The 27,884-nt window shown below is 43.1% G+C and overlaps 9 non-coding genes across 9 annotated transcripts; all 9 read left to right on the top strand.

Annotated features, from left to right (window-relative positions):
• Positions 1-873: 873 nt before the first annotated feature.
• Positions 874-945, top strand: trnah-gug (transfer RNA histidin (anticodon GUG)). The gene has a single exon. It is a non-coding gene; the product is annotated as a tRNA-His (tRNA).
• A 5,722-nt stretch (positions 946-6,667) lies between these two features.
• Positions 6,668-6,741, top strand: trnah-aug (transfer RNA histidin (anticodon AUG)). Its single transcript has one exon. It is a non-coding gene; the product is annotated as a tRNA-His (tRNA).
• Positions 6,742-9,122: 2,381 nt separating this feature from the next.
• Positions 9,123-9,194, top strand: trnah-gug (transfer RNA histidin (anticodon GUG)). Its single transcript has one exon. It is a non-coding gene; the product is annotated as a tRNA-His (tRNA).
• A 3,855-nt stretch (positions 9,195-13,049) lies between these two features.
• On the top strand, positions 13,050-13,121 carry trnah-gug (transfer RNA histidin (anticodon GUG)). Its single transcript has one exon. It is a non-coding gene; the product is annotated as a tRNA-His (tRNA).
• Positions 13,122-14,920: 1,799 nt separating this feature from the next.
• Positions 14,921-14,994, top strand: trnah-aug (transfer RNA histidin (anticodon AUG)). Its single transcript has one exon. It is a non-coding gene; the product is annotated as a tRNA-His (tRNA).
• Positions 14,995-17,375: 2,381 nt separating this feature from the next.
• On the top strand, positions 17,376-17,447 carry trnah-gug (transfer RNA histidin (anticodon GUG)). The gene has a single exon. It is a non-coding gene; the product is annotated as a tRNA-His (tRNA).
• A 3,855-nt stretch (positions 17,448-21,302) lies between these two features.
• On the top strand, positions 21,303-21,374 carry trnah-gug (transfer RNA histidin (anticodon GUG)). Its single transcript has one exon. It is a non-coding gene; the product is annotated as a tRNA-His (tRNA).
• A 1,799-nt stretch (positions 21,375-23,173) lies between these two features.
• On the top strand, positions 23,174-23,247 carry trnah-aug (transfer RNA histidin (anticodon AUG)). The gene has a single exon. It is a non-coding gene; the product is annotated as a tRNA-His (tRNA).
• A 2,485-nt stretch (positions 23,248-25,732) lies between these two features.
• Positions 25,733-25,804, top strand: trnah-gug (transfer RNA histidin (anticodon GUG)). The gene has a single exon. It is a non-coding gene; the product is annotated as a tRNA-His (tRNA).
• Positions 25,805-27,884: the final 2,080 nt, after the last annotated feature.

Raw genomic sequence — 27,884 nt, 5'->3', positions numbered from 1 at the left:
GATGTCTTTTATATCTCATCCCTCTGTGGGATAGAAGCACCCACCATGGTGCTTTTTATATTTCATGCCACATTGACATGATTTCTTTCCTCCGGTTCCACTATTAAACACGCCAAATGTTGTCATTCTGATTTTAAACCCTCAGTTCACATCCAAAGAGTTAATCAGTATGAATTTGATGTTCTAGAGAGAGATATTCACCCCAATAGCAACAGTGGGACGAAAGGGGCCTAGATTTTCCTCTTTGGAACATAGAGTGTGAGACGGCGAATGAGAGGCGCTCCAACGTGCAACTGGTATGTGGGCGGAGAAGTTCAATCGTGGAAATAGAGAGAGAGTTTGTTTGCACTGACAATATTCAGGAATGAGAGGAAAGGGATACAGGGTGAAATGGTTTCAGAAAAACCAACAAGGGACGATGCAACCAAGTTCCTCCGTAGAATACCCGTAACGCGGCACGTTTATCATGGCCAACCCAGCGAAACTGGTAATCGATGTTCAATCTGGCACACGTCAGCATAACCAATCCACCGAACCTTCACATATTTGGACTGTGGAAGGGACCTCAATCAGGCGGAGAAAACCGATGCAGACACCGGGACAACGTCCAAATACCGTATGTTTGAGATGAATCAAGAAATTGTTATGTATTATATATTATAGCGGTTGCATTATTATTTTTATAAGCATGGGGATAAAGTGTATATATCCTTGTTGCAGGAACGTTATTACGGAACCAAGGTTAAGGTATCCAAATTGTGTATTTACTAAAGTTGTACTTAGAGAGTCATAAACTGTGAGCTATGATAGATTCCAAACAGTTGATGATCAAATACATCAGCAGCTACAGGTTGCGTCGGCGGTAACATAAGCGCCATGATCGTATAGTGGTTAGTACTCTGCGTTGTGGCCGCAGCAACCTTGGTTCGAATCCGAGTCACGGCAGCGATACATTGATATGTTTTCCCAAATGAACAGATGAGGAATTCTCTGTGTAAAGGACTCTTTACAACGGGTTAATAATTGAGTGCATGCTTCTGCTCCTGTTTGATGCTCCAGAATTCTAACGGTTGTGAATAGGAGAATATCCTGAGCTCCGAGTTTTATATTTTAACGATTATCATCAAGAATACTCCACCGGTTCTTGTCTTTTTGGAAGTGAAACCCGTCTCAGTCAATTTGCTGCATCAGCTTCTTCGGTAATTCACCCAAAATGTTCAAGTGTCTCAACCAAATACCCACCGACCATTCTGTAGACGAGGACAATAATCTTGGTCTCGATAGTCTCTCCATATCAATGAATTTCCGGACATCTGGTCATGGAGCAATGAGGAGAAGTGGGCAGAATTGTGGGAAATAGAGCCAGTTGGCAGTGGAGAAAATGGAAAGGAAGCGACGCACGAAAATCAAGCCCCTGTTTTGTGAATGTTGGGAAACACTTCGAGAAACAGAATCCGGGGAGAACGAAGAGCGCTGCCCGACTGATCAGCGACAGTCAATACACATTTCCTTCGGTTAGGATTCTTCGATACATTTACGGATATTTAGAACCCAAGAAAACTGTTCTTGCTGCACATCAGAAAATACAGTTTCATTTTAGTTTATCTGCGAATATCTGGAAGCAGAAAATAAATCAATGGCTCGTATGTATAAGGCTGGAGGCGCATTCTCGACAGACCTACGGATAATCGTGTTTTTTGTACCTCGTCCCTCTGTGGGATCGAATCACGCACCTTGGTGTTTTTGTAGTTCATGCTACCGTGATTTGATTTCTTTCTCCCGGCTCCAACATTAAGCACGTCAAATGCTGACATCCGGATTTTAAACAGTCAGTTCACACCCAAAGAGATAATGAATATTATTTTGAGCTACCATAGAGAGACATACATCCCAAAAGCAACAGTGGGACGAAAGATGTCTAGATTTTTCTCTTTGGATCAAAGAGGATGAGACCGCCAATGAGAGGGAGCTCCATCGTGCAACTGGTATGTGGGCGGAGAAGTTCAATCGTGGAAATATAGAGAGAGTTTGTTTGCACTGATAATATTCAGGAATGAGAGGAAAGGAATACAGGGAGAAATGATTTCAAAAAATCAGCATGAGACAAAGTGACCAAGTTCCTCAGTAGAATACCCGTAACCGGCACGTTGGTCATGGCCAATCCTGCGAAATTGCTGATCTATGGACAATCTGGCAGACTTTAGCATGGCCAATCCACCGAACCTTCACATCTTTAGACAGTGTGAGGGACCTCGTGCAGGCGTAGAAAACCGATGCAGACACCGGGAGAACGTCCAAATACCATATGTTTGGGATGAATATCGAAATTGTTTTCTATTATATATTATAGCCATTGCATTGTTATTTTTATGAGCCTCCGTTAAAGTGTATCTATCCTTGTTGCAGGAACATTATTATGGAACCAAGGTTAAGTCATCCAAACTTGTGTATCTACTAAAGATGTAATTAGAGAGTAATAAACTGTGGGTCATGAAAGATTCTAAACAGTTGATGACCACGTACATCGACAGTTGGACAAGCTCCTAGGCGGTAACGTGTTGCGCCGTGATCGTCTATTGTTTCGTATTCTGCGTTGTGGCCGCAGCAACCTCGTTTCGAATCCGAGTCACGGCAGCGATAAGTTGATGGGTTTTTCTCAAATGAACTGATGAGGAATCTCTGTGCAAAGGACTCTTTAAAACGGGTTCACAGATGAATGCATGCTTCTGCTCCTGTTTGATGCTCCGGAATTCAAACGGTTGCGAATACGATAATCTCTTAAGCTCCCGGTCTTTTATTTTAACTATTATCATCAAAAACACTCCTCAGGTTCTTGTCTGTTTGGAAGTGAAAACAGTCGCTCTCAATTTGCTGCATCAGCTTCTTTGGCCATTCACCCCAAATTTTCAAGTGCCCCAACCAAATACCCACTGAACCTTCTGTATACTCGGAGAATAATCTTGGTCTCGATAGTTCCTCCATATAAATTAATTTCCTGACATCTGGTCATGATGCAATGAGGACGAGAGGGCAGAATTTGGGGAAATAATGCCAGTTGGCAATGGACAAATCGGAAACGAAGTGACAGACGAACATCAAGCACCAGTTTTGTGAATGTTGGGAAATACTTCGAGAAACAGAATCTGGGAGAACGAAGGGGGCCGCCCGAATGATCAGCGATAGTGACGACACATTTTTTTTGGTTAGAATGATTCGAGAAAGCAACTGAAATTTAGAAACTAAGAAATCTGTCCTTACTGCACACCAGAAAATCCAGTATAATGTTAGTCTCATTGCGATTATCGGGAGGGAGAAAATACAACAATGCTCGAATGTAAAAGGATAGAGGCGCGTTATTGACAGGGCTACGGTTAATGGTGTAGTCATTGTTCAGTGGCACAAAGGCTTGAAACACAGACTCCGTTCTCTCGCCACAGATGCTGTCAGACCTGGTGAGATTGCCCTGCGTTTTGTTATTTTTGTTCCAGATTGGTGCATCGGCAATCATTTGCTGCTCCGATGTGGACAAGATGAGACTGTTTCCATGATAATTTGGCATGTTTAGTCAAGCAAAAGCAGCATTTGTCGTCTCTGTGGCGCAATCGGTTAGCGCTCTCGGCTAGGAACTGAAAAGTTGGTGGTGCGATCCCACCTAGAGATTAAGTATTATCCCACCCTCGGATAGTGTTTTCTATATCTCATCCCTCTGTGGGATCGAATCACCCACCATGTTGATTTTTATATTTCGTGCCACATTGACTAGATTTCTTTCCTCCGGTTCCAATATTAAACACGCCAAATGTTGTATTTCTGATTTTAAACCGTCAGTTGACATCCAAAGAGTTAATCAATATTAATTTGAAGTTCCAGAGAGAGAGAATCACCCCAATAGCAACAGTGGAACGAAAGAGGATTGGATTTTCCTCTTTGGAACAAAGAGTGTGAGACGGCGAATGAGAGGCGCTCCAAAGTGCAACTGGTACATGGACGGAGAAGTTCAATCGTGGAAATAGAGAGAGAGTTTGTTTGCACTGACAATATTCAGGAATGAGAGGAAAGGGACACAGGGTGAAATGGTTTCAAAAACCCAGCAAGGGACGATGCAACCAAGTTCCTCCGTAGAATACCCGTAACGCGGCACGTTGATCATGGCCATTCCAGCGAAACTGGTAATCGATGGTCAATCTAGCACACGTTAGCATGGCCAATCCACCGAACCTTCACATATTTGGACTGTGGGAGGGACCTCGATCAGGCGGAGAAAACCGATGCAGACACCGGGACAACGTCCAAATACCGTATGTTTGCGATGAATCAATAAATTGTTATGTATTATATATTATAGCGGTTGCATTGTTGTTTCTATAAGCCTGGGGATAAAGTGTATATATCCTTGTTGCAGGAACATTATTACGGAACCAAGGTTAAGGTATCCAAATTGTGTATTTACTAAAGTTGTAATTAGAGAGTCATAAAGTGTGAGCTATGATAGATTCCAAACAGTTGATGACCAAGTACATCAGCAGTTACAGACACCGGGAGAACGTCCAAATACCATATGTTTGGGACGATTCCTCGAAATTGTTATCTATAATATATTATAGCGGGTGCAAAGTCATTTTTAGGAGCCTGGGTCAACGTGTATATATCCTTGTTGCAGGAACATTATTATGGAATAAACGTTAAGGCATCCAAAATGTGTATCTACTAAAGTTGTAATTAGAGAGTCAGAAAGTGTGGGCCATGATAGATTCCAAACAGGTAATGACCAAGTAAACCAGCGTCGACCGTAACATGTGGCGCCGTGATCGTATAGTGGTTAGTACTCTGCGTTGTGGCCGCCTCGGTTCGAATCCAAGTCGCGGCATCGATAAACTGGTATGTTTTCCAAAATGAACGGATAAGGAATTCTCTGTGTAAAGGACTCTTTCCAACGGGCTAATAGCTGAGTGCATGCTTCTGCTCCTGTTTGATGCCCCAGAATTCAAATGGTTGTGAAGAGTAGAAACTCCTCAGCTCCCGGTTTTATATTTAAACTATTATCATCAAGCATACTCCTCCGATTCTTGTCTTTTTGGAAGTGAAAACCGTCTCACTCAATTTGCTGCATCAGCTTATTCGGTAATTCACCCAAAATGTTCAAGCGTCTCAATCAAATACCCACGGACCATTCTGTAGACGCGGACAATAATTTTCGTCTCGATAGTCTCTCGATGTAAATGAATTTCCGGACATCTGGTCATGATGCAATGAGGAGAAGTGGGCAGAATTTTGGGAAATAGAGCCAGCTGGCAGTGGAGAAAATGGAAAGGAAGGCACACCAGAAAATCAAGCACCTGTTTTGTGAATGTTGGGAAACTCTTCGAGAAACAGAATCCGGGGAGAACGAAGACCGCTGCCCGACTGATTAGCGACAGTCAAGACACATTTCCTTTGGATAGGATTATTCGATACATTAACGGATATATTAGTACCCACGAAAACTCTCCTTACTGCACATCAGAAAATACAGTTTCATTTTAGTTTAATTGCGAATATCTGGAAGCAGAAAATAAAACAATGACTCGAATGTATCAGGCTGGAGGCGCATGATAGACAGGCCTAGGGATAATGGTGTTTTTTGTACTACGTCCCTCTGTGGGATCGAATCACGCACCTTGGTGTCTGCCAAATGCAGACATCCAGATTTCAAACAGTCAGCTCACAGCCACAGAGATAATGAATATTAATTTGGACTACCATAGAGAGACATACAACCGAATAGCAACAGTGGGACGAAAGGCGTCTAGATGTTTCTCTTTGGATCAAAGAGGATGAGACCGCCAATGAGAAGCGCTCCATAGAGCAACTGGTATGTAAGGACTCTTTACAACGGGTTAATGGCTGAGTGCATGCTTCTGCTCCTGTTTGATGCTCCAGAATTCAAACGGTTGTGAATAGGAGAATCTCCTCAGCTCCCCGTTTTATATTTGAACTATTATCATCAAACATACTCCTCCGGTTCTTGCCTTTTTGGAAGTAAAAACCGTCTCACTCAATTTGCTGCATCAGCTCCTTCGGTCATTCACACAAAATGTTCAAGTGTCAAATGAGAAGGACTGGGCCGAATTTTGGGAAATAGAGCCAGTTGGCAGTGGAGAAAAGTGAAATGAAGCGACACACGAAAATCAAGCACTATTTTGTGAATGTTGGGTAACACTTCGACAAACAGTATCCGGGGAGAACGAAGGGCTCTGCCTGACTGATCAGCGACAGTCAAGACACATTTCCCTTGTTTAAAATGATTCGAGAAATTAACTGACATTTAGAAACTAAGAAAACTGTCCTTACTGGACTCCGGAAAATACAGTTTCATTTTAGTTTCATTCCGATTATCGGGAGGCAGAAAATACAACAATGCTCGAATGTAGAAGGATAGAGGCGCGTTATTGACAGGGCTACGGATAATGGTGTAGTCTCTGTTCTGTGACACAACGTAACGCTGGGTTGAAACACAGACTCCGTTCTCTCTCCACAGATGCTGTCAGGCCTGCTGAGATTGCCCTGAGTTTTGTTATTTTTGTTCCAGATTGGTGCATCGGCAATAATTTGCGGCTCCGATGTGGACAAGATGAGACTGTTTCCATGATAATTTGGCATGTTTATTCAAGCAAAAGCAGCGTTTGTCGTCTCTGTGGCGCAATCGGTTAGCGCGCTCGGCTATGAACTGAAAATTTGGTGGTTCGATCCCACCCAGAGATTAAATATTATCCCACCCTCGGATGGTGTTTTTTATATCTCATCGCTCTGTGGGATCGAATCACCCACCATGGTGCTTTTTATATTTCATGCCACATTTGACTTGATTTCTTTCCTCCGGTTCCAATATTAAACACGCCAAATGTTGACATTCTGATTTTAAACCGTCAGTTCACATCCAAAGACATAATCAATATTAATTCGAAGTTCCAGAGAGAGACAATCACCCCAATAGCAACAGTGGGACGAAAGGGGCTTTGGTTTTCCACATTGGAACAAAGAGTGTGAGACGGCGACTGAGAGGCTCTCCAAAGTGCAACTGGTCTGTGTGCGGAGAAGTTCAATCGTGGAAAAAGAGAGAGTTTGTTAGCACTGACAATATTCAGGAATGAGAGGAAAGGGATACAGGGTGAAATGGTTTCAAAAAGATCAGCAAGGGACGATGCAACCAAGGTGCTCCGTAGAATACACGTATCCAGCTAAAATGGTAATCGATGGTCATAGAACATAGAACAATACAGCGCAGTACAGGCCCTTCGGCCCACGATGTTGCACCGAAACAAATGCCATCTAACCTACACTATGCCATTATCATCCATATGTTTATCAAATAAACTTTTAAATGCCCTCAATGTTGGCGAGTTCACTACTGTAGCAGGTAGGGCATTCCACGGCCTCACTACTCTTTGAGTAAAGAACCTACCTCTGACCTCTGTCCTATATCTAGTACCCCTCAGTTTAAAGCTATGTCCCCTCGTGCCAGCCATTTCCATCCACGGGAGAAGGCTCCCACTGTCCACCCTATCCAACACCCTGATCATTTTGTATGCCTCTATTAAGTCTCCTCTTAACCTTCTTCTCTCCAACGAAAACAACCTCAAGTCCATCAGCCTTTCCTCATAAGATTTTCCCTCCATACCAGGCAACATCCTGGCAAATCTCCTCTGCACCCGCTCCAAAGCCTCCACGTCCTTCCTATAATGCGGTGACCAGAACTGTACGCAATACTCCAAATGCGGCCGTACCAGAGTTCTGTACAGCTGCAACATGATGGTCAATCTGGCACACGTTAGCATGACCAATCCAACGAACCTTCACATCTTTGGACTGAGGGATTGACCTCGATCAGACGGAGAAAACCGATGCAGACACCGGGACAACGTCCAAATACCATATGTTTGCGATGAATCAAGAAATTGTTATGTATTATATATTATAGCGATTGCACTGTTTTTTTATAAGCCTGGGGATAAAGTGTATATATCCTTGTTGCAGGAACATTATTACAGAACCAAGGTTAAGGTATCCGAATTGTGTATTTACTAAAGTTGTAATTAGAGAGTTATAAAGTGTCAGCTATGCGAGATTCCAAACAGTTGATGACCAAGTACATCAGCAGTTACGCGTTGATTTGCCGTCTCTGTGGCGCAATCGGTTATCGCGCTCGGCTGTAAACCGAAAAGTTGGTGGTTCCATCCCACCCAGCTATCAAGTATTATCCCGCCCTTGGATGATGTCTTTTATATCTCATCCGTCTGTGGGATAGAAGCACCCACCATGGTGCTTTTTATATTTCATGCCACATTGACATGATTTCTTTCCTCCGGTTCCACTATTAAACACGCCAAATGTTGTCATTCTGATTTTAAACCCTCAGTTCACATCCAAAGAGTTAATCAGTATGAATTTGATGTTCTAGAGAGAGATATTCACCCCAATAGCAACAGTGGGACGAAAGGGGCCTAGATTGTCCTCTTTGTACATAGAGTGTGAGACGGCGAATGAGAGGCGCTCCAACGTGCAACTGGTATGTGGGCGGAGAAGTTCAATCGTGGAAATAGAGAGAGAGTTTGTTTGCACTGACAATATTCAGGAATGAGAGGAAAGGGATACAGGGTGAAATGGTTTCAGAAAAACCAACAAGGGACGATGCAACCAAGTTCCTCCGTAGAATACCCGTAACGCGGCACGTTTATCATGGCCAACCCAGCGAAACTGGTAATCGATGTTCAATCTGGCACACGTCAGCATAACCAATCCACCGAACCTTCACATATTTGGACTGTGGAAGGGACCTCAATCAGGCGGAGAAAACCGATGCAGACACCGGGACAACGTCCAAATACCGTATGTTTGAGATGAATCAAGAAATTGTTATGTATTATATATTATAGCGGTTGCATTATTATTTTTATAAGCATGGGGATAAAGTGTATATATCCTTGTTGCAGGAACGTTATTACGGAACCAAGGTTAAGGTATCCAAATTGTGTATTTACTAAAGTTGTACTTAGAGAGTCATAAACTGTGAGCTATGATAGATTCCAAACAGTTGATGATCAAATACATCAGCAGCTACAGGTTGCGTCAGCGGTAACATAAGCGCCGTGATCGTATAGTGGTTAGTACTCTGCGTTGTGGCCGCAGCAACCTTGGTTCGAATCCGAGTCACGGCAGCGATACATTGATATGTTTTCCCAAATGAACATATGAGGAATTCTCTGTGTAAAGGACTCTTTACAACGGGTTAATAATTGAGTGCATGCTTCTGCTCCTGTTTGATGCTCCAGAATTCAAACGGTTGTGAATAGGAGAATATCCTGAGCGCCGAGTTTTATATTTTAACGATTATCATCAAGAATACTCCACCGGTTCTTGTCTTTTTGGAAGTGAAACCCGTCTCAGTCAATTTGCTGCATCAGCTTCTTCGGTAATTCACCCAAAATGTTCAAGTGTCTCAACCAAATACCCACCGACCATTCTGTAGACGAGGACAATAATCTTGGTCTCGATAGTCTCTCCATATCAATGAATTTCCGGACATCTGGTCATGGAGCAATGAGGAGAAGTGGGCAGAATTGTGGGAAATAGAGCCAGTTGGCAGTGGAGAAAATGGAAAGGAAGCGACGCACGAAAATCAAGCCCCTGTTTTGTGAATGTTGGGAAACACTTCGAGAAACAGAATCCGGGGAGAACGAAGAGCGCTGCCCGACTGATCAGCGACAGTCAATACACATTTCCTTCGGTTAGGATTCTTCGATACATTTACGGATATTTAGAACCCAAGAAAACTGTTCTTGCTGCACATCAGAAAATACAGTTTCATTTTAGTTTATCTGCGAATATCTGGAAGCAGAAAATAAATCAATGGCTCGTATGTATAAGGCTGGAGGCGCATTCTCGACAGACCTACGGATAATCGTGTTTTTTGGACCTCGTCCCTCTGTGGGATCGAATCACGCACCTTGGTGTTTTTGTAGTTCATGCTACCGTGATTTGATTTCTTTCTCCCGGCTCCAACATTAAGCACGTCAAATGCTGACATCCGGATTTTAAACAGTCAGTTCACACCCAAAGAGATAATGAATATTATTTTGAGCTACCATAGAGAGACATACATCCCAAAAGCAACAGTGGGACGAAAGATGTCTAGATTTTTCTCTTTGGATCAAAGAGGATGAGACCGCCAATGAGAGGGAGCTCCATCGTGCAACTGGTATGTGGGCGGAGAAGTTCAATCGTGGAAATATAGAGAGAGTTTGTTTGCACTGATAATATTCAGGAATGAGAGGAAAGGAATACAGGGAGAAATGATTTCAAAAAATCAGCATGAGACAAAGTGACCAAGTTCCTCAGTAGAATACCCGTAACCGGCACGTTGGGCATGGCCAATCCTGCGAAATTGCTGATCTATGGACAATCTGGCACACTTTAGCATGGCCAATCCACCGAACCTTCACATCTTTAGACAGTGTGAGGGACCTCGTGCAGGCGGAGAAAACCGATGCAGACACCGGGAGAACGTCCAAATACCATATGTTTGGGATGAATATCGAAATTGTTTTCTATTATATATTATAGCCATTGCATTGTTATTTTTATGAGCCTCCGTTAAAGTGTATCTATCCTTGTTGCAGGAACATTATTATGGAACCAAGGTTAAGTCATCCAAACTTGTGTATCTACTAAAGATGTAATTAGAGAGTAATAAACTGTGGGTCATGAAAGATTCTAAACAGTTGATGACCACGTACATCGACAGTTGGACAAGCTCCTAGGCGGTAACGTGTTGCGCCGTGATCGTCTACTGTTTCGTATTCTGCGTTGTGGCCGCAGCAACCTCGTTTCGAATCCGAGTCACGGCAGCGATAAGTTGATGGGTTTTTCTCAAATGAACTGATGAGGAATCTCTGTGCAAAGGACTCTTTAAAACGGGTTCACAGATGAATGCATGCTTCTGCTCCTGTTTGATGCTCCGGAATTCAAACGGTTGCGAATACGATAATCTCTTAAGCTCCCGGTCTTTTATTTTAACTATTATCATCAAAAACACTCCTCAGGTTCTTGTCTGTTTGGAAGTGAAAACAGTCGCTCTCAATTTGCTGCATCAGCTTCTTTGGCCATTCACCCCAAATTTTCAAGTGCCCCAACCAAATACCCACTGAACCTTCTGTATACTCGGAGAATAATCTTGGTCTCGATAGTTCCTCCATATAAATTAATTTCCTGACATCTGGTCATGATGCAATGAGGACGAGAGGGCAGAATTTGGGGAAATAATGCCAGTTGGCAATGGACAAATCGGAAACGAAGTGACAGACGAACATCAAGCACCAGTTTTGTGAATGTTGGGAAATACTTCGAGAAACAGAATCTGGGAGAACGAAGGGGGCCGCCCAAATGATCAGCGATAGTGACGACACATTTTTTTTGGTTAGAATGATTCGAGAAAGCAACTGAAATTTAGAAACTAAGAAATCTGTCCTTACTGCACACCAGAAAATCCAGTATAATGTTAGTCTCATTGCGATTATCGGGAGGGAGAAAATACAACAATGCTCGAATGTAAAAGGATAGAGGCGCGTTATTGACAGGGCTACGGTTAATGGTGTAGTCATTGTTCAGTGGCACAAAGGCTTGAAACACAGACTCCGTTCTCTCGCCACAGATGCTGTCAGACCTGCTGAGATTGCCCTGCGTTTTGTTATTTTTGTTCCAGATTGGTGCATCGGCAATCATTTGCTGCTCCGATGTGGACAAGATGAGACTGTTTCCATGATAATTTGGCATGTTTAGTCAAGCAAAAGCAGCATTTGTCGTCTCTGTGGCGCAATCGGTTAGCGCTCTCGGCTAGGAACTGAAAAGTTGGTGGTGCGATCCCACCTAGAGATTAAGTATTATCCCACCCTCGGATAGTGTTTTCTATATCTCATCCCTCTGTGGGATCGAATCACCCACCATGTTGATTTTTATATTTCGTGCCACATTGACTAGATTTCTTTCCTCCGGTTCCAATATTAAACACGCCAAATGTTGTATTTCTGATTTTAAACCGTCAGTTGACATCCAAAGAGTTAATCAATATTAATTTGAAGTTCCAGAGAGAGAGAATCACCCCAATAGCAACAGTGGAACGAAAGAGGATTGGATTTTCCTCTTTGGAACAAAGAGTGTGAGACGGCGAATGAGAGGCGCTCCAAAGTGCAACTGGTACATGGACGGAGAAGTTCAATCGTGGAAATAGAGAGAGAGTTTGTTTGCACTGACAATATTCAGGAATGAGAGGAAAGGGACACAGGGTGAAATGGTTTCAAAAACCCAGCAAGGGACGATGCAACCAAGTTCCTCCGTAGAATACCCGTAACGCGGCACGTTGATCATGGCCATTCCAGCGAAACTGGTAATCGATGGTCAATCTAGCACACGTTAGCATGGCCAATCCACCGAACCTTCACATATTTGGACTGTGGGAGGGACCTCGATCAGGCGGAGAAAACCGATGCAGACACCGGGACAACGTCCAAATACCGTATGTTTGCGATGAATCAATAAATTGTTATGTATTATATATTATAGCGGTTGCATTGTTGTTTCTATAAGCCTGGGGATAAAGTGTATATATCCTTGTTGCAGGAACATTATTACGGAACCAAGGTTAAGGTATCCAAATTGTGTATTTACTAAAGTTGTAATTAGAGAGTCATAAAGTGTGAGCTATGATAGATTCCAAACAGTTGATGACCAAGTACATCAGCAGTTACAGACACCGGGAGAACGTCCAAATACCATATGTTTGGGACGATTCTCGAAATTGTTATCTATTATATATTATAGCGGGTGCAAAGTTATTTTTAGGAGCCTGGGTCAACGTGTATATATCCTTGTTGCAGGAAGATTATTTTGGAATAAACGTTAAGGCATCCAAAATGTGTATCTACTAAAGTTGTAATTAGAGAGTCAGAAAGTGTGGGCCATGATAGATTCCAAACAGGTAATGACCAAGTAAACCAGCGTCGACCGTAACATGTGGCGCCGTGATCGTATAGTGGTTAGTACTCTGCGTTGTGGCCGCAGCAACCTCGGTTCGAATCCGAGTCACGGCATCGATAAACTGGTATGTTTTCCAAAATGAACGGATGAGGAATTCTCTGTGTAAAGGACTCTTTCCAACGGGCTAATAGCTGAGTGCATGCTTCTGCTCCTGTTTGATGCCCCAGAATTCAAATGGTTGTGAAGAGTAGAAACTCCTCAGCTCCCGGTTTTATATTTAAACTATTATCATCAAGCATACTCCTCCGATTCTTGTCTTTTTGGAAGTGAAAACCGTCTCACTCAATTTGCTGCATCAGCTTATTCGGTAATTCACCCAAAATGTTCAAGCGTCTCAATCAAATACCCACGGACCATTCTGTAGAAGCGGACAATAATTTTCGTCTCGATAGTCTCTCGATGTAAATGAATTTCCGGACATCTGGTCATGATGCAATGAGGAGAAGTGGGCAGAATTTTGGGAAATAGAGCCAGCTGGCAGTGGAGAAAATGGAAAGGAGGCACACCAGAAAATCAAGCACCTGTTTTGTGAATGTTGGGAAACTCTTCGAGAAACAGAATCCGGGGAGAACGAAGACCGCTGCCCGACTGATTAGCGACAGTCAAGACACATTTCCTTTGGATAGGATTATTCGATACATTAACGGATATATTAGTACCCACGAAAACTCTCCTTACTGCACATCAGAAAATACAGTTTCATTTTAGTTTAATTGCGAATATCTGGAAGCAGAAAATAAAACAATGACTCGAATGTATCAGGCTGGAGGCGCATGATAGACAGGCCTAGGGATAATGGTGTTTTTTGTACTACATCCCTCTGTGGGATCGAATCACGCACCTTGGTGTCTGCCAAATGCAGACATCCAGATTTCAAACAGTCAGCTCACAGCCACAGAGATAATGAATATTAATTTGGACTACCATCGAGAGACATACAACCGAATAGCAACAGTGGGACGAAAGGCGTCTAGATGTTTCTCTTTGGATCAAAGAGGATGAGACCGCCAATGAGAAGCGCTCCATAGAGCAACTGGTATGTAAGGACTCTTTACAACGGGTTAATGGCTGAGTGCATGCTTCTGCTCCTGTTTGATGCTCCAGAATTCAAACGGTTGTGAATAGGAGAATCTCCTCAGCTCCCCGTTTTATATTTGAACTATTATCATCAAACATACTCCTCCGGTTCTTGCCTTTTTGGAAGTAAAAACCGTCTCACTCAATTTGCTGCATCAGCTCCTTCGGTCATTCACACAAAATGTTCAAGTGTCAAATGAGAAGGACTGGGCCGAATTTTGGGAAATAGAGCCAGTTGGCAGTGGAGAAAAGTGAAATGAAGCGACACACGAAAATCAAGCACTATTTTGTGAATGTTGGGTAACACTTCGACAAACAGTATCCGGGGAGAACGAAGGGCTCTGCCTGACTGATCAGCGACAGTCAAGACACATTTCCCTTGTTTAAAATGATTCGAGAAATTAACTGACATTTAGAAACTAAGAAAACTGTCCTTACTGGACTCCGGAAAATACAGTTTCATTTTAGTTTCATTGCGATTATCGGGAGGCAGAAAATACAACAATGCTCGAATGTAGAAGGATAGAGGCGCGTTATTGACAGGGCTACGGATAATGGTGTAGTCTCTGTTCTGTGACACAACGTAACGCTGGGTTGAAACACAGACTCCGTTCTCTCTCCACAGATGCTGTCAGGCCTGCTGAGATTGCCCTGAGTTTTGTTATTTTTGTTCCAGATTGGTGCATCGGCAATAATTTGCGGCTCCGATGTGGACAAGATGAGACTGTTTCCATGATAATTTGGCATGTTTATTCAAGCAAAAGCAGCGTTTGTCGTCTCTGTGGCGCAATCGGTTAGCGCGCTCGGCTATGAACTGAAAATTTGGTGGTTCGATCCCACCCAGAGATTAAATATTATCCCACCCTCGGATGGTGTTTTTTATATCTCATCGCTCTGTGGGATCGAATCACCCACCATGGTGCTTTTTATATTTCATGCCACATTTGACTTGATTTCTTTCCTCCGGTTCCAATATTAAACACGCCAAATGTTGACATTCTGATTTTAAACCGTCAGTTCACATCCAAAGACAGAATCAATATTAATTCGAAGTTCCAGAGAGAGACAATCACCCCAATAGCAACAGTGGGACGAAAGGGGCTTTGGTTTTCCACATTGGAACAAAGAGTGTGAGACGGCGACTGAGAGGCTCTCCAAAGTGCAACTGGTCTGTGTGCGGAGAAGTTCAATCGTGGAAAAAGAGAGAGTTTGTTAGCACTGACAATATTCAGGAATGAGAGGAAAGGGATACAGGGTGAAATGGTTTCAAAAAGATCAGCAAGGGACGATGCAACCAAGGTGCTCCGTAGAATACACGTATCCAGCTAAAATGGTAATCGATGGTCATAGAACATAGAACAATACAGCGCAGTACAGGCCCTTCGGCCCACGATGTTGCACCGAAACAAATGCCATCTAACCTACACTATGCCATTATCATCCATATGTTTATCAAATAAACTTTTAAATGCCCTCAATGTTGGCGAGTTCACTACTGTAGCAGGTAGGGCATTCCACGGCCTCACTACTCTTTGAGTAAAGAACCTACCTCTGACCTCTGTCCTATATCTAGTACCCCTCAGTTTAAAGCTATGTCCCCTCGTGCCAGCCATTTCCATCCACGGGAGAAGGCTCCCACTGTCCACCCTATCCAACACCCTGATCATTTTGTATGCCTCTATTAAGTCTCCTCTTAACCTTCTTCTCTCCAACGAAAACAACCTCAAGTCCATCAGCCTTTCCTCATAAGATTTTCCCTCCATACCAGGCAACATCCTGGCAAATCTCCTCTGCACCCGCTCCAAAGCCTCCACGTCCTTCCTATAATGCGGTGACCAGAACTGTACGCAATACTCCAAATGCGGCCGTACCAGAGTTCTGTACAGCTGCAACATGATGGTCAATCTGGCACACGTTAGCATGACCAATCCAACGAACCTTCACATCTTTGGACTGAGGGATTGACCTCGATCAGACGGAGAAAACCGATGCAGACACCGGGACAACGTCCAAATACCATATGTTTGCGATGAATCAAGAAATTGTTATGTATTATATATTATAGCGATTGCACTGTTTTTTTATAAGCCTGGGGATAAAGTGTATATATCCTTGTTGCAGGAACATTATTACAGAACCAAGGTTAAGGTATCCGAATTGTGTATTTACTAAAGTTGTAATTAGAGAGTTATAAAGTGTCAGCTATGCGAGATTCCAAACAGTTGATGACCAAGTACATCAGCAGTTACGCGTTGATTTGCCGTCTCTGTGGCGCAATCGGTTATCGCGCTCGGCTGTAAACCGAAAAGTTGGTGGTTCCATCCCACCCAGCTATCAAGTATTATCCCGCCCTTGGATGATGTCTTTTATATCTCATCCGTCTGTGGGATAGAAGCACCCACCATGGTGCTTTTTATATTTCATGCCACATTGACATGATTTCTTTCCTCCGGTTCCACTATTAAACACGCCAAATGTTGTCATTCTGATTTTAAACCCTCAGTTCACATCCAAAGAGTTAATCAGTATGAATTTGATGTTCTAGAGAGAGATATTCACCCCAATAGCAACAGTGGGACGAAAGGGGCCTAGATTGTCCTCTTTGTACATAGAGTGTGAGACGGCGAATGAGAGGCGCTCCAACGTGCAACTGGTATGTGGGCGGAGAAGTTCAATCGTGGAAATAGAGAGAGAGTTTGTTTGCACTGACAATATTCAGGAATGAGAGGAAAGGGATACAGGGTGAAATGGTTTCAGAAAAACCAACAAGGGACGATGCAACCAAGTTCCTCCGTAGAATACCCGTAACGCGGCACGTTTATCATGGCCAACCCAGCGAAACTGGTAATCGATGTTCAATCTGGCACACGTCAGCATAACCAATCCACCGAACCTTCACATATTTGGACTGTGGAAGGGACCTCAATCAGGCGGAGAAAACCGATGCAGACACCGGGACAACGTCCAAATACCGTATGTTTGAGATGAATCAAGAAATTGTTATGTATTATATATTATAGCGGTTGCATTATTATTTTTATAAGCATGGGGATAAAGTGTATATATCCTTGTTGCAGGAACGTTATTACGGAACCAAGGTTAAGGTATCCAAATTGTGTATTTACTAAAGTTGTACTTAGAGAGTCATAAACTGTGAGCTATGATAGATTCCAAACAGTTGATGATCAAATACATCAGCAGCTACAGGTTGCGTCAGCGGTAACATAAGCGCCGTGATCGTATAGTGGTTAGTACTCTGCGTTGTGGCCGCAGCAACCTTGGTTCGAATCCGAGTCACGGCAGCGATACATTGATATGTTTTCCCAAATGAACATATGAGGAATTCTCTGTGTAAAGGACTCTTTACAACGGGTTAATAATTGAGTGCATGCTTCTGCTCCTGTTTGATGCTCCAGAATTCAAACGGTTGTGAATAGGAGAATATCCTGAGCGCCGAGTTTTATATTTTAACGATTATCATCAAGAATACTCCACCGGTTCTTGTCTTTTTGGAAGTGAAACCCGTCTCAGTCAATTTGCTGCATCAGCTTCTTCGGTAATTCACCCAAAATGTTCAAGTGTCTCAACCAAATACCCACCGACCATTCTGTAGACGAGGACAATAATCTTGGTCTCGATAGTCTCTCCATATCAATGAATTTCCGGACATCTGGTCATGGAGCAATGAGGAGAAGTGGGCAGAATTGTGGGAAATAGAGCCAGTTGGCAGTGGAGAAAATGGAAAGGAAGCGACGCACGAAAATCAAGCCCCTGTTTTGTGAATGTTGGGAAACACTTCGAGAAACAGAATCCGGGGAGAACGAAGAGCGCTGCCCGACTGATCAGCGACAGTCAATACACATTTCCTTCGGTTAGGATTCTTCGATACATTTACGGATATTTAGAACCCAAGAAAACTGTTCTTGCTGCACATCAGAAAATACAGTTTCATTTTAGTTTATCTGCGAATATCTGGAAGCAGAAAATAAATCAATGGCTCGTATGTATAAGGCTGGAGGCGCATTCTCGACAGACCTACGGATAATCGTGTTTTTTGTACCTCGTCCCTCTGTGGGATCGAATCACGCACCTTGGTGTTTTTGTAGTTCATGCTACCGTGATTTGATTTCTTTCTCCCGGCTCCAACATTAAGCACGTCAAATGCTGACATCCGGATTTTAAACAGTCAGTTCACACCCAAAGAGATAATGAATATTATTTTGAGCTACCATAGAGAGACATACATCCCAAAAGCAACAGTGGGACGAAAGATGTCTAGATTTTTCTCTTTGGATCAAAGAGGATGAGACCGCCAATGAGAGGGAGCTCCATCGTGCAACTGGTATGTGGGCGGAGAAGTTCAATCGTGGAAATATAGAGAGAGTTTGTTTGCACTGATAATATTCAGGAATGAGAGGAAAGGAATACAGGGAGAAATGATTTCAAAAAATCAGCATGAGACAAAGTGACCAAGTTCCTCAGTAGAATACCCGTAACCGGCACGTTGGGCATGGCCAATCCTGCGAAATTGCTGATCTATGGACAATCTGGCACACTTTAGCATGGCCAATCCACCGAACCTTCACATCTTTAGACAGTGTGAGGGACCTCGTGCAGGCGGAGAAAACCGATGCAGACACCGGGAGAACGTCCAAATACCATATGTTTGGGATGAATATCGAAATTGTTTTCTATTATATATTATAGCCATTGCATTGTTATTTTTATGAGCCTCCGTTAAAGTGTATCTATCCTTGTTGCAGGAACATTATTATGGAACCAAGGTTAAGTCATCCAAACTTGTGTATCTACTAAAGATGTAATTAGAGAGTAATAAACTGTGGGTCATGAAAGATTCTAAACAGTTGATGACCACGTACATCGACAGTTGGACAAGCTCCTAGGCGGTAACGTGTTGCGCCGTGATCGTCTACTGTTTCGTATTCTGCGTTGTGGCCGCAGCAACCTCGTTTCGAATCCGAGTCACGGCAGCGATAAGTTGATGGGTTTTTCTCAAATGAACTGATGAGGAATCTCTGTGCAAAGGACTCTTTAAAACGGGTTCACAGATGAATGCATGCTTCTGCTCCTGTTTGATGCTCCGGAATTCAAACGGTTGCGAATACGATAATCTCTTAAGCTCCCGGTCTTTTATTTTAACTATTATCATCAAAAACACTCCTCAGGTTCTTGTCTGTTTGGAAGTGAAAACAGTCGCTCTCAATTTGCTGCATCAGCTTCTTTGGCCATTCACCCCAAATTTTCAAGTGCCCCAACCAAATACCCACTGAACCTTCTGTATACTCGGAGAATAATCTTGGTCTCGATAGTTCCTCCATATAAATTAATTTCCTGACATCTGGTCATGATGCAATGAGGACGAGAGGGCAGAATTTGGGGAAATAATGCCAGTTGGCAATGGACAAATCGGAAACGAAGTGACAGACGAACATCAAGCACCAGTTTTGTGAATGTTGGGAAATACTTCGAGAAACAGAATCTGGGAGAACGAAGGGGGCCGCCCAAATGATCAGCGATAGTGACGACACATTTTTTTTGGTTAGAATGATTCGAGAAAGCAACTGAAATTTAGAAACTAAGAAATCTGTCCTTACTGCACACCAGAAAATCCAGTATAATGTTAGTCTCATTGCGATTATCGGGAGGGAGAAAATACAACAATGCTCGAATGTAAAAGGATAGAGGCGCGTTATTGACAGGGCTACGGTTAATGGTGTAGTCATTGTTCAGTGGCACAAAGGCTTGAAACACAGACTCCGTTCTCTCGCCACAGATGCTGTCAGACCTGCTGAGATTGCCCTGCGTTTTGTTATTTTTGTTCCAGATTGGTGCATCGGCAATCATTTGCTGCTCCGATGTGGACAAGATGAGACTGTTTCCATGATAATTTGGCATGTTTAGTCAAGCAAAAGCAGCATTTGTCGTCTCTGTGGCGCAATCGGTTAGCGCTCTCGGCTAGGAACTGAAAAGTTGGTGGTGCGATCCCACCTAGAGATTAAGTATTATCCCACCCTCGGATAGTGTTTTCTATATCTCATCCCTCTGTGGGATCGAATCACCCACCATGTTGATTTTTATATTTCGTGCCACATTGACTAGATTTCTTTCCTCCGGTTCCAATATTAAACACGCCAAATGTTGTATTTCTGATTTTAAACCGTCAGTTGACATCCAAAGAGTTAATCAATATTAATTTGAAGTTCCAGAGAGAGAGAATCACCCCAATAGCAACAGTGGAACGAAAGAGGATTGGATTTTCCTCTTTGGAACAAAGAGTGTGAGACGGCGAATGAGAGGCGCTCCAAAGTGCAACTGGTACATGGACGGAGAAGTTCAATCGTGGAAATAGAGAGAGAGTTTGTTTGCACTGACAATATTCAGGAATGAGAGGAAAGGGACACAGGGTGAAATGGTTTCAAAAACCCAGCAAGGGACGATGCAACCAAGTTCCTCCGTAGAATACCCGTAACGCGGCACGTTGATCATGGCCATTCCAGCGAAACTGGTAATCGATGGTCAATCTAGCACACGTTAGCATGGCCAATCCACCGAACCTTCACATATTTGGACTGTGGGAGGGACCTCGATCAGGCGGAGAAAACCGATGCAGACACCGGGACAACGTCCAAATACCGTATGTTTGCGATGAATCAATAAATTGTTATGTATTATATATTATAGCGGTTGCATTGTTGTTTCTATAAGCCTGGGGATAAAGTGTATATATCCTTGTTGCAGGAACATTATTACGGAACCAAGGTTAAGGTATCCAAATTGTGTATTTACTAAAGTTGTAATTAGAGAGTCATAAAGTGTGAGCTATGATAGATTCCAAACAGTTGATGACCAAGTACATCAGCAGTTACAGACACCGGGAGAACGTCCAAATACCATATGTTTGGGACGATTCTCGAAATTGTTATCTATTATATATTATAGCGGGTGCAAAGTTATTTTTAGGAGCCTGGGTCAACGTGTATATATCCTTGTTGCAGGAAGATTATTTTGGAATAAACGTTAAGGCATCCAAAATGTGTATCTACTAAAGTTGTAATTAGAGAGTCAGAAAGTGTGGGCCATGATAGATTCCAAACAGGTAATGACCAAGTAAACCAGCGTCGACCGTAACATGTGGCGCCGTGATCGTATAGTGGTTAGTACTCTGCGTTGTGGCCGCAGCAACCTCGGTTCGAATCCGAGTCACGGCATCGATAAACTGGTATGTTTTCCAAAATGAACGGATGAGGAATTCTCTGTGTAAAGGACTCTTTCCAACGGGCTAATAGCTGAGTGCATGCTTCTGCTCCTGTTTGATGCCCCAGAATTCAAATGGTTGTGAAGAGTAGAAACTCCTCAGCTCCCGGTTTTATATTTAAACTATTATCATCAAGCATACTCCTCCGATTCTTGTCTTTTTGGAAGTGAAAACCGTCTCACTCAATTTGCTGCATCAGCTTATTCGGTAATTCACCCAAAATGTTCAAGCGTCTCAATCAAATACCCACGGACCATTCTGTAGAAGCGGACAATAATTTTCGTCTCGATAGTCTCTCGATGTAAATGAATTTCCGGACATCTGGTCATGATGCAATGAGGAGAAGTGGGCAGAATTTTGGGAAATAGAGCCAGCTGGCAGTGGAGAAAATGGAAAGGAGGCACACCAGAAAATCAAGCACCTGTTTTGTGAATGTTGGGAAACTCTTCGAGAAACAGAATCCGGGGAGAACGAAGACCGCTGCCCGACTGATTAGCGACAGTCAAGAGACATTTCCTTTGGATAGGATTATTCGATACATTAACGGATATATTAGTACCCACGAAAACTCTCCTTACTGCACATCAGAAAATACAGTTTCATTTTAGTTTAATTGCGAATATCTGGAAGCAGAAAATAAAACAATGACTCGAATGTATCAGGCTGGAGGCGCATGATAGACAGGCCTAGGGATAATGGTGTTTTTTGTACTACATCCCTCTGTGGGATCGAATCACGCACCTTGGTGTCTGCCAAATGCAGACATCCAGATTTCAAACAGTCAGCTCACAGCCACAGAGATAATGAATATTAATTTGGACTACCATAGAGAGACATACAACCGAATAGCAACAGTGGGACGAAAGGCGTCTAGATGTTTCTCTTTGGATCAAAGAGGATGAGACCGCCAATGAGAAGCGCTCCATAGAGCAACTGGTATGTAAGGACTCTTTACAACGGGTTAATGGCTGAGTGCATGCTTCTGCTCCTGTTTGATGCTCCAGAATTCAAACGGTTGTGAATAGGAGAATCTCCTCAGCTCCCCGTTTTATATTTGAACTATTATCATCAAACATACTCCTCCGGTTCTTGCCTTTTTGGAAGTAAAAACCGTCTCACTCAATTTGCTGCATCAGCTCCTTCGGTCATTCACACAAAATGTTCAAGTGTCAAATGAGAAGGACTGGGCCGAATTTTGGGAAATAGAGCCAGTTGGCAGTGGAGAAAAGTGAAATGAAGCGACACACGAAAATCAAGCACTATTTTGTGAATGTTGGGTAACACTTCGACAAACAGTATCCGGGGAGAACGAAGGGCTCTGCCTGACTGATCAGCGACAGTCAAGACACATTTCCCTTGTTTAAAATGATTCGAGAAATTAACTGACATTTAGAAACTAAGAAAACTGTCCTTACTGGACTCCGGAAAATACAGTTTCATTTTAGTTTCATTGCGATTATCGGGAGGCAGAAAATACAACAATGCTCGAATGTAGAAGGATAGAGGCGCGTTATTGACAGGGCTACGGATAATGGTGTAGTCTCTGTTCTGTGACACAACGTAACGCTGGGTTGAAACACAGACTCCGTTCTCTCTCCACAGATGCTGTCAGGCCTGCTGAGATTGCCCTGAGTTTTGTTATTTTTGTTCCAGATTGGTGCATCGGCAATAATTTGCGGCTCCGATGTGGACAAGATGAGACTGTTTCCATGATAATTTGGCATGTTTATTCAAGCAAAAGCAGCGTTTGTCGTCTCTGTGGCGCAATCGGTTAGCGCGCTCGGCTATGAACTGAAAATTTGGTGGTTCGATCCCACCCAGAGATTAAATATTATCCCACCCTCGGATGGTGTTTTTTATATCTTATCGCTCTGTGGGATCGAATCACCCACCATGGTGCTTTTTATATTTCATGCCACATTTGACTTGATTTCTTTCCTCCGGTTCCAATATTAAACACGCCAAATGTTGACATTCTGATTTTAAACCGTCAGTTCACATCCAAAGACATAATCAATAGTAATTCGAAGTTCCAGAGAGAGACAATCACCCCAATAGCAACAGTGGGACGAAAGGGGCTTTGGTTTTCCACATTGGAACAAAGAGTGTGAGACGGCGACTGAGAGGCTCTCCAAAGTGCAACTGGTCTGTGTGCGGAGAAGTTCAATCGTGGAAAAAGAGAGAGTTTGTTAGCACTGACAATATTCAGGAATGAGAGGAAAGGGATACAGGGTGAAATGGTTTCAAAAAGATCAGCAAGGGACGATGCAACCAAGGTGCTCCGTAGAATACACGTATCCAGCTAAAATGGTAATCGATGGTCATAGAACATAGAACAATACAGCGCAGTACAGGCCCTTCGGCCCACGATGTTGCACCGAAACAAATGCCATCTAACCTACACTATGCCATTATCATCCATATGTTTATCAAATAAACTTTTAAATGCCCTCAATGTTGGCGAGTTCACTACTGTAGCAGGTAGGGCATTCCACGGCCTCACTACTCTTTGAGTAAAGAACCTACCTCTGACCTCTGTCCTATATCTAGTACCCCTCAGTTTAAAGCTATGTCCCCTCGTGCCAGCCATTTCCATCCACGGGAGAAGGCTCCCACTGTCCACCATATCCAACACCCTGATCATTTTGTATGCCTCTATTAAGTCTCCTCTTAACCTTCTTCTCTCCAACGAAAACAACCTCAAGTCCGTCAGCCTTTCCTCATAAGATTTTCCCTCCATACCAGGCAACATCCTGGTAAATCTCCTCTGCACCCGCTCCAAAGCCTCCACGTCCTTCCTATAATGCGGTGACCAGAACTGTACGCAATACTCCAAATGCGGCCGTACCAGAGTTCTGTACAGCTGCAACATGATGGTCAATCTGGCACACGTTAGCATGACCAATCCAACGAACCTTCACATCTTTGGACTGAGGGATTGACCTCGATCAGACGGAGAAAACCGATGCAGACACCGGGACAACGTCCAAATACCATATGTTTGCGATGAATCAAGAAATTGTTATGTATTATATATTATAGCGATTGCACTGTTTTTTTATAAGCCTGGGGATAAAGTGTATATATCCTTGTTGCAGGAACATTATTACAGAACCAAGGTTAAGGTATCCGAATTGTGTATTTACTAAAGTTGTAATTAGAGAGTTATAAAGTGTCAGCTATGCGAGATTCCAAACAGTTGATGACCAAGTACATCAGCAGTTACACGTTGATTTGCCGTCTCTGTGGCGCAATCGGTTATCGCGCTCGGCTGTAAACCGAAAAGTTGGTGGTTCCATCCCACCCAGAGATCAAGTATTATCTCACCCTCGGATGATGTCTTTTATATCTCATCCCTCTGTGGGATAGAAGCACCCACCATGGTGCTTTTTATATTTCCATCCCACCCAGAGATCAAGTATTATCTCACCCTCGGATGATGTCTTTTATATCTCATCCCTCTGTGGGATAGAAGCACCCACCATGGTGCTTTTTATATTTCATGCCACATTGACATGATTTCTTTCCTCCGGTTCCACTATTAAACACGCCAAATGTTGTCATTCTGATTTTAAACCGTCAGTTCACATCCAAAGAGTTAATCAGTATGAATTTGATGTTCTAGAGAGAGATATTCACCCCAATAGCAACAGTGTGACGAAAGGGGCCTAGATTTTCCTCTTTGGAACATAGAGTGTGAGACGGCGAATGAGACGCGCTCCAACGTGCAACTGGTATGTGGGCGGAGAAGTTCAATCGTGGAAATAGAGAGAGAGTTTGTTTGCACTGACAATATTCAGGAATGAGAGGAAAGGGATACAGGGTGAAATGGTTTCAGAAAAACCAACAAGGGACGATGCAACCAAGTTCCTCCGTAGAATACCCGTAACGCGGCACGTTTATCATGGCCAATCCAGCGAAACTGGTAATCGATGTTCAATCTGGCACACGTCAGCATAACCAATCCACCGAACCTTCACATATTTTGACTGTGGAAGGGACCTCAATCAGGCGGAGAAAACCGATGCAGACACCGGGACAACGTCCAAATACCGTATGTTTGAGATGAATCAAGAAATTGTTATGTATTATATATTATAGCGGTTGCATTATTATTTTTATAAGCATGGGGATAAAGTGTACATATCCTTGTTGCAGGAACGTTATTACGGAACCAAGGTTAAGGTATCCAAATTGTGTATTTACTAAAGTTGTACTTAGAGAGTCATAAACTGTGAGCTATGATAGATTCCAAACAGTTGATGATCAAATACATCAGCAGCTACAGGTTGCGTCGGCGGTAACATAACCGCCATGATCGTATAGTGGTTAGTACTCTGCGTTGTGGCCGCAGCAACCTTGGTTCGAATCCGAGTCACGGCAGCGATACATTGATATGTTTTCCCAAATGAACAGATGAGGAATTCTCTGTGTAAAGGACTCTTTACAACGGGTTAATAATTGAGTGCATGCTTCTGCTCCTGTTTGATGCTCCAGAATTCTAACGGTTGTGAATAGGAGAATATCCTGAGCTCCGAGTTTTATATTTTAACGATTATCATCAAGAATACTCCACCGGTTCTTGTCTTTTTGGAAGTGAAACCCGTCTCAGTCAATTTGCTGCATCAGCTTCTTCGGTAATTCACCCAAAATGTTCAAGTGTCTCAACCAAATACCCACCGACCATTCTGTAGACGAGGACAATAATCTTGGTCTCGATAGTCTCTCCATATCAATGAATTTCCGGACATCTGGTCATGGAGCAATGAGGAGAAGTGGGCAGAATTGTGGGAAATAGAGCCAGTTGGCAGTGGAGAAAATGGAAAGGAAGCGACGCACGAAAATCAAGCCCCTGTTTTGTGAATGTTGGGAAACACTTCGAGAAACAGAATCCGGGGAGAACGAAGAGCGCTGCCCGACTGATCAGCGACAGTCAATACACATTTCCTTCGGTTAGGATTCTTCGATACATTTACGGATATTTAGAACCCAAGAAAACTGTTCTTGCTGCACATCAGAAAATACAGTTTCATTTTAGTTTATCTGCGAATATCTGGAAGCAGAAAATAAATCAATGGCTCGTATGTATAAGGCTGGAGGCGCATTCTCGACAGACCTACGGATAATCGTGTTTTTTTGTACCTCGTCCCTCTGTGGGATCGAATCACGCACCTTGGTGTTTTTGTAGTTCATGCTACCGTGATTTGATTTCTTTCTCCCGGCTCCAACATTAAGCACGTCAAATGCTGACATCCGGATTTTAAACAGTCAGTTCACACCCAAAGAGATAATGAATATTATTTTGAGCTACCATAGAGAGACATACATCCCAAAAGCAACAGTGGGACGAAAGATGTCTAGATTTTTCTCTTTGGATCAAAGAGGATGAGACCGCCAATGAGAGGGAGCTCCATCGTGCAACTGGTATGTGGGCGGAGAAGTTCAATCGTGGAAATATAGAGAGAGTTTGTTTGCACTGATAATATTCAGGAATGAGAGGAAAGGAATACAGGGAGAAATGATTTCAAAAAATCAGCATGAGACAAAGTGACCAAGTCCCTCAGTAGAATACCCGTAACCGGCACGTTGGGCATGGCCAATCCTGCGAAATTGCTGATCTATGGACAATCTGGCACACTTTAGCATGGCCAATCCACCGAACCTTCACATCTTTAGACAGTGTGAGGGACCTCGTGCAGGCGGAGAAAACCGATGCAGACACCGGGAGAACGTCCAAATACCATATGTTTGGGATGAATATCGAAATTGTTTTCTATTATATATTATAGCCATTGCATTATTATTTTTATGAGCCTCCGTTAAAGTGTATCTATCCTTGTTGCAGGAACATTATTATGGAACCAAGGTTAAGTCATCCAAACTTGTGTATCTACTAAAGATGTAATTAGAGAGTAATAAACTGTGGGTCATGAAAGATTCCAAACAGTTGATGACCACGTACATCGACAGTTGGGAAAGCTCCTAGGCGGTAACGTGTTGCGCCGTGATCGTCTACTGTTTCGTATTCTGCGTTGTGGCCGCAGCAACCTCGTTTCGAATCCGAGTCACGGCAGCGATAAGTTGATGGGTTTTTCTCAAATGAACTGATGAGGAATCTCTGTGCAAAGGACTCTTTAAAACGGGTTCACAGATGAATGCATGCTTCTGCTCCTGTTTGATGCTCCGGAATTCAAACGGTTGCGAATACGATAATCTCTTAAGCTCCCGGTCTTTTATTTTAAGTATTATCATCAAAAACACTCCTCAGGTTCTTGTCTGTTTGGAAGTGAAAACAGTCGCTCTCAATTTGCTGCATCAGCTTCTTTGGCCATTCACCCCAAATTTTCAAGTGCCCCAACCAAATACCCACTGAACCTTCTGTATACTCGGAGAATAATCTTGGTCTCGATAGTTCCTCCATATAAATTAATTTCCTGACATCTGGTCATGATGCAATGAGGAC

This window comes from Scyliorhinus torazame, chromosome 14 (genome assembly GCF_047496885.1).
Source record: "Scyliorhinus torazame isolate Kashiwa2021f chromosome 14, sScyTor2.1, whole genome shotgun sequence".
Classification (NCBI taxonomy): domain Eukaryota; kingdom Metazoa; phylum Chordata; class Chondrichthyes; order Carcharhiniformes; family Scyliorhinidae; genus Scyliorhinus; species Scyliorhinus torazame.
This window is presented reverse-complemented; position numbering and strand designations above follow the sequence as displayed.